This window comes from Corticium candelabrum, chromosome 12 (genome assembly GCF_963422355.1).
Source record: "Corticium candelabrum chromosome 12, ooCorCand1.1, whole genome shotgun sequence".
NCBI classification, from domain to species: Eukaryota; Metazoa; Porifera; class Homoscleromorpha; order Homosclerophorida; family Plakinidae; genus Corticium; species Corticium candelabrum.
Window position 1 is genome coordinate 5199555 of NC_085096.1, and position 9868 is coordinate 5209422.

General features: G+C 40.7%; 1 long non-coding RNA gene across 1 annotated transcript; it reads right to left on the reverse strand.

Annotated features, from left to right (window-relative positions):
• Positions 1 to 1030: 1030 nt before the first annotated feature.
• LOC134188195 (uncharacterized) lies at positions 1031 to 2809 on the reverse strand. Its single transcript, XR_009971289.1, has 3 exons — positions 2635 to 2809; positions 1284 to 1623; positions 1031 to 1211 (listed from the first exon to the last, which is right to left on the reverse strand). It is a non-coding gene; the product is annotated as an uncharacterized LOC134188195 (long non-coding RNA).
• Between the last annotated feature and the right edge of the window lie 7059 nt (positions 2810 to 9868).

Genomic DNA, 9868 nt, shown 5'->3' on the forward strand with positions numbered 1-9868 from the left:
TTCCGTTGGATTATTGCGCGGATCTGCAAGTCTCAACAGAGGAAGTTGCCAAAGAGACACAGTCCGATCCAGTTTTGAGGAAAGCTTATCAGTTAACGTTACAAGGATGAAGAGGCAACGTCGAACCTAGCTTACGACCAGTACACCAAATCAAAACGTGACCCTAAACCAACAGGACGACAAGATCCGACAACCTACCAAGAAAGATACACCACCAGAAACGACTACGTGAGATCAGTCGAGCAGATATCCAGAAAGACTGAATCGCCGACTCCCTGCCAGATATCAACAAAATTAGAAGGGAGGAGTGCAGTAGAGTGACATCTATGTATTGCACACACCAGAGCACTAATTAGATTCGAGACACTTAAAGAGTATATGAGAATTGGATAGTTAGTCAGAGTGCAGTGTTGTCTCTCCTAGCAAAGGTGTTGTATTGTTGTATTATTAGACAATATATATCTCCCAACTATTTACAAGTGTTGCAGTACATACGTAACAAGTGCAATCACAACAAAGATGAATACATCAAAACGCTCAAAGCGATTAGCCCCTAGTTCTGGCCAGTAGTGGTATCTTTGCCACCTATCATCGAAAGCAATGGAAAAATTCAGACCCTCACTTCTGCTCCATTGTCCTAGTAAACTGTAATCACTACAGTACACTCACATGTACTTTACGTACGCATATATATATATATATATATATATATATATATATATATATATATATATACTGTACTTCAAACTGCTCTCGCGTGTTCATTATCCAGGATGTGGCACGATTTGTGCACGGGGACTGCACTGCTGCGCAGGCATCTAGAGAGACGACACCATGTTGGTGCACTAACTGCTCTTGGAACACTAGAGTGGTGTCTACAGAGCACGACAGTTTTTGTAATAGCCAGCACCTGTTTCGGGTAGAGCATATGCCATCTATCATCTAACAAAATTGTTGCACAATTCTATGAGAGTGTAGATATTCTGGAAGGCAATGGTCTATACGCAAGCAGTCAGTGAAGTAGTACGCAGTTACAATAATTCAATTTTGATCGAAACATTTGGAAGACAACGTAACATATCTATAGCTCTAGGCATATACGTGACAGCATCAACATCAATATTTCTGGTTTCTGAAGTCTAGACCAAGCACCAACGCAGCACAATTATGTCTTACTGAAGGTTTGTGACACACTTGCACAATCACCGTTTCTGTTGAACAAAATAGTATCACACGATGGTAAATACCTGCATACTACTATGAGTACGTGTTGCGTTACTTACTCGTCAAGTATGTTGCTCATCCTTCATTCCTCAATCAGAAAGCAGATGAAGGTAGCGCTCGAGTCTTCAAGATTACCGTAATAGCCTCCGGTGGAGTAATAGAATTCCTTTTTACCAATGTGTGTGGCGCCGGCGTTTGTTACGGTGTTTGCATCCGAACTCTCGTAATATGGTGAAACGACGCAGACAGGTGGAGCAGTCATTGCCGTTGCAAAATGGATTTCGTACTTTCCGGTCTCCGCGTGTATGACGTTGAAGCATCCGGAAGGGGTAGACTGTTCGACGTCGCCGTCGGCGGCCACCCAGCCGGCGCAATGCACTTCTTCATCTGCCTTGACAGCTAAAACAGATCAAACAGAACGTAATGTACTCGTGCTGCATGCGCAGGGGCGTAACTGGTCGACGAGAAGCTTGGGTTTTGCTTTTTAGCGAAGACATTTAGCCTTAATTTGTCCAGAACTACAAGGATCATGCATGAACTATCATGCCACTATGTGCAATGTGCCCTAATAAACGAAAAGAACGACTGTTACGTTAGTGCTGGAAGGAAATTCAAGATGTTGTATAATGAACAGGAGAAGAGCCCTACTGTCTATTCTCTGTAAGTGTGAACTCGGAAGTGAGGTAGAGGTCAAACTAGGTGTGCTCATTAGAGCACTAGAAGGGGTTCCAGTTGGTTCATATTACACCAATTATCTTAAATGCTTCCAGTTGCTGATCCGTTTGTCTTACAAGATAATTGGATAATAACCATTGCTCCACATGATCATCTGCTATGCAAAAGTGTTATCATTCCGTTTCCTCTATAAGAAAGGCTTAGATAATTTAATAAACAGAAATGCCAGACCTAGCGTTCTCGATAACGAGATCATCGCGAATGTCCAAAAGTCAGCGGAGATATTGATGATTTTCAGACTTTACACTTATAGAGAACACACAGTAGGGAGCTCTGAACACGAGGCTTGCCTCGCTTCCATATCCAGACTCTCTCACCTTTAGTGTCTCGCCCGTTTTCTGTATAGAAATGCAAAGTTTGAAACGAGCTTCTCCTGTGTGTATGAGCAGGAGCCTCATACACAGAGACAAATTAAAAAATACACGTCTAGAGTTCGTATGTAGCCATGCAAGCGTGCCCAAGGACCATAGGAGAGGGCAAGGCAGAGGTGTGAGAGCGTATTTGCATGCAACCCCAAACCGCTGGCCATCGTGTACTGCGCAGTGTTGCAGCTGCATCCGCACGTTATAATGGCGAGTAGAAACGAGCAAGAGCGCGAGGATTCTTTGCTTCTGTAAATACGAACAAGCACGTGCGTTGTCTGTATGCGAGCATGCATGCATTGTTCTGTCTTACCCACGGTCATATTCAGTTTCTTGTGTTTCTGTGTGAAGATGATGTCCTTGGCAAGGCAACAGCTAGCAGCCACGAGAAGCAAGAAAGAGACTTTGAGCATTTTGGTCAGAGGAAATATGACACCAGATATCACAAAGACACACCGACTCGGACCGACGTTGAGTGAGAATGGCAGTTCTTCCCAGTTGATCCTACTATATAGTTACAAGCGGACGTATGGTGAGTACCTTCTAGGCATATTAGCTACAAATTCGTCACTAATTGTTCGCTAAGCATAACAAAATGCCAAAATAATAAGAGAATATTGCGTTAGTTATATTTATAGTCTCGGCGGCGCTAAGACTTTCATGTAATTGACACTTGGACAGCAACAACACTCTCTAGCACAACAACCTAATGCACACTGTATGCATGGCCTCGACAATAGGTCGGTCGGCTCTTTCCATTTTGATGTGCGTGCACCGGAGGTGACAAAGGGTCTGGTGCGGTTCCATCTATGCAGTTATAATTTCACGTCCTACGTGCATGTTCTCGTATCCGGAGACCATATATATAGAGTTTTACCGATAACATGCAGAACTAGACAAACGACCAGACTCGACCGGATTTGTATGGCTACGTCTATCCCTAGAGTGCACCGCGGTAACAAATGCTTTAACGCTACTGCATTACTGTATGTTGTGTGACCGCAAACTTACGGCACAGAACCATTTGTTACAACTGTATATCGTGTTACATACGTATTGCGTGGACGTAGTTGAATAAAGCCATTATAGACTAATGTAGTTAGATAGATGACTCTTCTATACAATGTTTGTTTTCTTCTGCATGAAGGAAAGAGCTACACCTCGGCGACTTGAATAATACCGCGAAGCGACCAACGACGTAAGAATTAGTGCGATTTAGAAACTTTTTATGCAGTGAACATCAACAGGAAAGAAGAATACGTTGACACACTTTCTTACATGTGTAGATAACTAGCCCATCGTCTGTTCTCTGCAAGAGCAGATTAGGTTAGTTGTTAGCAAATCAATTTATGTTGTATGGACACACAGACACACAGACATACACACAGACATACGCACACACACACACACACACACACACACACACACACACACACACACACACACACACACACACACACACACACACACACACACACACACACACACACAGATTATAGCAACACGAATATTTCAAGCCGTTGTATGTACATATCTACCAAGAGCCGTTATCTTGAGGCGTCGGAGACTGTTAATCAGTAATACGTTCAGACAGATATAAACTCTTGTAGCTGTATTGTAATGTCTCAAGCTAGAGTGCATGAAGTCATTGAAATGCGGTAATTTTAGGGTGTTGTAATGTGTAGTGCATAGGCAAGCGGTGTATACGTTGGTCCTGTCTTTGCTTTGTCCATGGGGAACTCCTAGTACTGTACTCTGTCGATTATGCTAGGGTGATAACAAAATATCAATCAATCAATCAATCAACAACATTAGGTTGCAGCATCTGTATACTCACTGTCAAACTACTAAAATAGCGATCAGCTGATTCTCAGAACATTTGCAGACTTCTGGTACCTAATGGACAGCCACTCTGTATGGTATCAGTTTCTCTGTTCGATAAAGATAAGTCATAACGCCAATATTGGCGGGCATGCAGTAACTTCGAGACGACAGGGAGACTAAACCAATAATCAGACTTGTGTGTGTGTGAGAGTGTGTGTGTGTGTGTGTGTGTGTGTGTGTGTGTGTGTGTGTGTGTGTGTGTGTGTGTGTGTGCGTGTGTGTCTAATACCTCTGATAATACCTGTACCACTACAGTAAAGATTGTCTACGTTCACCTACCTAAAATGTACTTTACGTATACATATCTCAGACTAATTATCTTTCGCCTAAAAAGTAGCTAGAAATAATGCCTTGTTTTGTATTCTCTTTCCTTTTTGAAGTTCATGTAGACAATACGAGAGACAGCGTCCTGTGCTGTTACACTTGTTCTAGCTCTTTCCTCGTGGTCATCTCACAGAGCAATGCAGGAGTTCACAAGGTCATAACATTTACCATAATTACCAGACATAAACTTAAACCCATTAACTCTTAGGTCGGTATCACAACACCCATTGTGCTACAGTGTGCAGCCTACCTTATAGTGTGTTAGGATCATAAGAATCTGGCTTGCTTCCTACTTTACAATGAGTACAGTGACGTGTCTAGCTATAGAACGACGTACATCCTTGTTGAAAATTAATACAATCGACGCTCATACAATACATTATTACATAATACATCTCATGAGTTACTGGTATCTATAGATCTAGCCACAGTTCGGTTCGGAGTAGACGTGTACTATCTCTACAATCGGATCTCGCCTCAGGCTCAACTCGTACCAATACATCCTACAAATGCTAAGTACTAATGTAACGTATTAAAGAAGCACTAAAGTGCTAAACCCTTTAGACTCGTGCTCGCCGCGTCTTCGTCAATTTGCGGATGGACCATCTGGGAATGACAAAGGCGCGTCGAGCTGGTCACCATCCTCCTGCTTGGCTGCAATCCTTCGGCTGCAATCCTCCTGCTCGGTTTTCAACTCTCCTGCCCGGGTTTCAGCCCTCCTCCTCAGCTGGCTACCCTATGCTAGACTCGAGCCAGCCTCTCCCCGCCTCTGCCGCTTCCCGGACTGTCTCCCCGAATTAACAATCCATTGACGAAAGCGGGGAGACACTTCCTCGCGTCTATGGCTACAAACCTTGAACCTAATGACGCGTACAGTATATACAGCGCGCTGCTAATTGCTGAGGCTTCTAATCCGGTCGCACAACAGAAAGAGACGTGGTCCTATATAAGCAATCCATCGAGCTCTTTGTTTATATATCTAGATATATCAGTGTGTACACGAATCTCAAATTTCACCTCAGCACAACCACGTTTCACTATAAGACTTTCTTCAAAATATAGTTTCCGTGTCCGACTACAGATCACTATAGATAAAGGAACGATTCGTGCAAGTGACCAAACGGCTTAATTGAAAGCCTCGTGAAGTTCCGTCGCCCCATCCTTTTGTATTGTAGCTAGGGATTGTGTGTACTTGACAACCGAGAAACACCTTCAGAAGCTGAATGCCACCTAGAACTAGTCTAGCGTGCTAAACCTTTGGCGTAAGCGCGCGAGGGACAGGTGTTTGAGTACACGAAGACGGAGGTCAGAGTGCGCGAGAACGGATATCGAGTGCGCGAAGACAGATTCCGTCCTCAGACCTGTCCGCACGGGTATACCTAAGGTCTGGCACGCGAGAATAACCCAGACCTACAGTCAAAGTTTTACACGTCCCTTACTTTACTAACAGTTTGCATGTTCTACGGTAATTTCCATGACAAAAAATACGTGTAGTAGTAGTAGGTGTACTGTCTAGCTTGAGGGCGTGGCGTTTCAGTAGACGGTCGGAAACCTCTGTTGCAACCATCAATGCGAGACGCCAATGCAAAACTAATTAACATGAAGACTGTGAAAGGGCAACCGGACATTCCAACAGACATCTCTCAACTGAACATTGATCTATGCAAGCTGCCTATATATCGCTTTAGTCGATGTCTCAGTCTGCTGAAAGCATCACCAACTGTAAGCTTATGTTCTCCCTATAATCTGTAATCGCGATTTTACAATGTCGTCATTATAGGCGAGAGTTACAAAACTTTTTTTCTTTGCGTGACCTCACAAATTTGCAATCAATCAAACATGTTGCAGCAGATCTTCTGGAGACCGTGGGAAAGAAAACATTATTTCGGTGCTAGTCAAAGCTGGGATGCAGGGACGTACCACGTACACTGACGCAGATCAGACACTATAAATAAACTATCAGACTACTCTAAAGCTCTCATGGCTGAAGTAGCATTTCTTGATGTCCGTAGGCTGGATTAGCTGGTTGAAGGCACTTCATCCTACAGAAGTCCGTCATCTCAACTGGATTAGTTGGTGAAGAATAAAGAAATGCGCCCCTCACTTTTTGTCTCTATGCAGTAATTTAATGTAGGGATTACTCATTTGCCATTCCAAGATCTCTTAGGACCTTTCAATGCATAGCTATGATCAGCTGGCCTCTTTGACATAACTGTATCAAATTGGAAGAGACTCACCACTAAATTTCAAGCAATAGCAAGTATTAATTAATTAATTAATTAATCTTAGCAGATTTTTTGGACGCTAAGAGACTTATCTAGTTATTTGGAATGCAAAGTGATTATATCCCAGCAAAATAACAACAAAACCGGTGTATTAAGCCTAATGGTGATGAAAGACTGCGCATATAATAAGTATTATACTGTGGTCACATGACGGAAGCGTGCAATAAGTCACTTCCAGGTAACAGTCTACACTCACTTACTGCACTGATTTACTTGTCGTACACCGTCTGAATGGGCTGTCGTGATTGGTCGTACGTCACATGCCTACAGTATAAATGCAAATATTTATCTATTCTAAATGGCTAGCACGCATATCTTATTGCTTATTTAACTAACTTAAATTAAATAAGTGTTTAGATTTAATCCATTTTATATGTACTAGAAACGTTTTTGTCGACATGTCGATTGCAAGTGAATTCTTCTGACTGATGGGCGTGGCTAAAGAGAATTCTAAGTCAGGTAATATGTATATATATATATATATATATATATATATATATATATATATATATATATATATATATATATATATATATATATGTATATATATTTATATATGATACAGATAACACAGATAACACATATCCACCCTAAGGACGGAAGCACAAAGAGTCTAAGTCATAATAATTAGGCAGATAGTCACTAATCAGTCTTGAATTGTACTACCATAAACGAACAGATAACTGTTCGTGAAATTGCCTGGAAGCTTGGCCCAGAGACAAGCCAGATGATAGAAGAGACTTCTTGACAATTGATCTCAACACCTCCAGACTATGTATGTATATATATATATGTATGTATATATATATATATATATATATATATATATATATATATATATATATATATATATATATATATATATATATATATATGTATGTATATATATATATATATATATATATATATATATATATATATATATATGTAGCTAAAAATATATTTCAATACAACCAATCTACGATACAGGCAAATCCCATAAACTAAAATTACTGTCAATATTGTCTAACAACAATCTACTTAGAATCATGCGTGCATTATACGACCACAATTTAGCTGACAATTGCTGTAAAAAATTATTTAGAGACTGACTAAATGGAATACAATTAACAGAAACAGTTTTAGATGCTATAGTATATATATATATATATATATATATATATATATATATATATATATATATATATATATATATATATATATATATATATATATATTCCGGATGTATGGCTGGAATTGCCGCGAGAATTGTTGTAGCCGTCAATTGCTGAATGAACAAGAGAAGAAGAGGTCGCCATCTTTTCAGACTGTGCCATTGTGGCTTTTGCCACTCTGGCTGTTTGCGTCAGTCCTTCTTCTGGTGATGGGACCCAATTTGAGGAATGAACGCTTTTTTCATTGGCTTTATTGTTGGGTGGACAACTGTCAATTCGTCGTAGTCGTATTGTCCGTATTTTGTTTGTCTGTTGGAGTATACAGGTCAACGGGAACATGGAGTTTGCCCATCATCAGCCTACTTTCAGCGCTCTGCATGTTCTGGTTTACATTTGTATTGTTTCAACGGCTTTGACTGTTTGTTACGACTCTACTTATTTCTTGCTGCCTCATTTGTCATCAAGCGGGACAGTTGATCTTGTTCCTGAAGCTTGCCGCATCTTCAACACGTACCCAGCGCTCTTCAGGATTCTTTGCTCATCTGGTTTGCTTTTTTCGATTTCTCTTTCTTGGATTCTTTTCTTTGTACCTCTGATCATTGCAGTCGTATGGAATATTGGATGTTGCCGCACTTTCACCCCTTTTTCAGCGCCCTTCAATTTTTCATCTTCTGCATTGTTCATGTTCAACCTTTCTTCTGTTCTTTTGATGTGGAGACTTCTTTCTGTCTTTCTGGCAAGTGGTGCGGTTGGGCAAGATCCTGAAGTTTGTCGCACAATTACCCTTCTTCCCGCGCTCTTCAGTCCTTTTTCCTCTTCTTCATTCACTTGCTGTTTGTTCTCTGGTCTAGACTTCTTCATCCTCATGCCGTTTATAGCAGATGAACTCAGACTGGATTCTGGAGCATGCCGCACTTCAACCCTATTTCAGCGCTCTTCAGGCTTCTTTGTTTATCTGCTATACCATTCTATAACTCTTCTCTGCTATATAGTGCTCTTTTTAGTTTCTTCTTTTTGTATTTTGGATGTAGAGTATAAATAAATACATATAATATATATGTATATATATATATATATATATATATATATATATATATATATATATATATATATATATATATGGTTTAGAGAAAATTACGATCTCGATGCCTAAGTTCACCCTCCTCAACCACAAATGCGCATGCTCATAGTCAAATAGACACCAGACAACAAGATCAGTCGGTAATCAGAGTTTCGGCCGCGTTTCTGAGATCTTCCAGTCTGCAGTCTAATTCTTGAGTTGGAAGCTCCGCCTTCGTACGAGACGTGTATTGGAGATTATCCGGGTACTCGGACAGTGAGGTTTGCCAGAATGAGCAGTCATCTGAACGCTTCCGGGCGAATGCTTCAAATGTTGCGACGTACCAACTGTGAAAGCACTTCAACGGTTAGAAGTGTGAGTGTAAATGTTACTCCAGTAGTGGGTAGTTGATTTTGCTGGATAAATTGCTTTTTGAGTTAGAATTAATCTAGACACGTATGTACAGTCTTGTTTTAAGCGGATTCTGTAGTATTGCATGTAAATCATTGTTCTAGGTAAACATGTCAAAGCTCTGTAAATGAAAGCAAGAGCTTTTGTTGCAGTGTGAGTAATAAGCCTCGTTTACGCTAACATCAGTTCAACTAAACTCAGAGACGTAGAATTGGTATCCAGGTTGGGTTCAACAAGGCCGGATTCAGGAACTTTTGAAAGAGGGTTGACCTGGTAGCAGTTATATATAGCATTACTAATTTTCTCTTTTCTAATAAAATTACATGAAATTATTGAACCACGCTAATTGGAAAAGAGGAGGTTTTAACCCCCTTAATTAATCCCCTATGGATTCGGCCATGTGTCAATGAGTGGTGTAGCCTCGTGTAC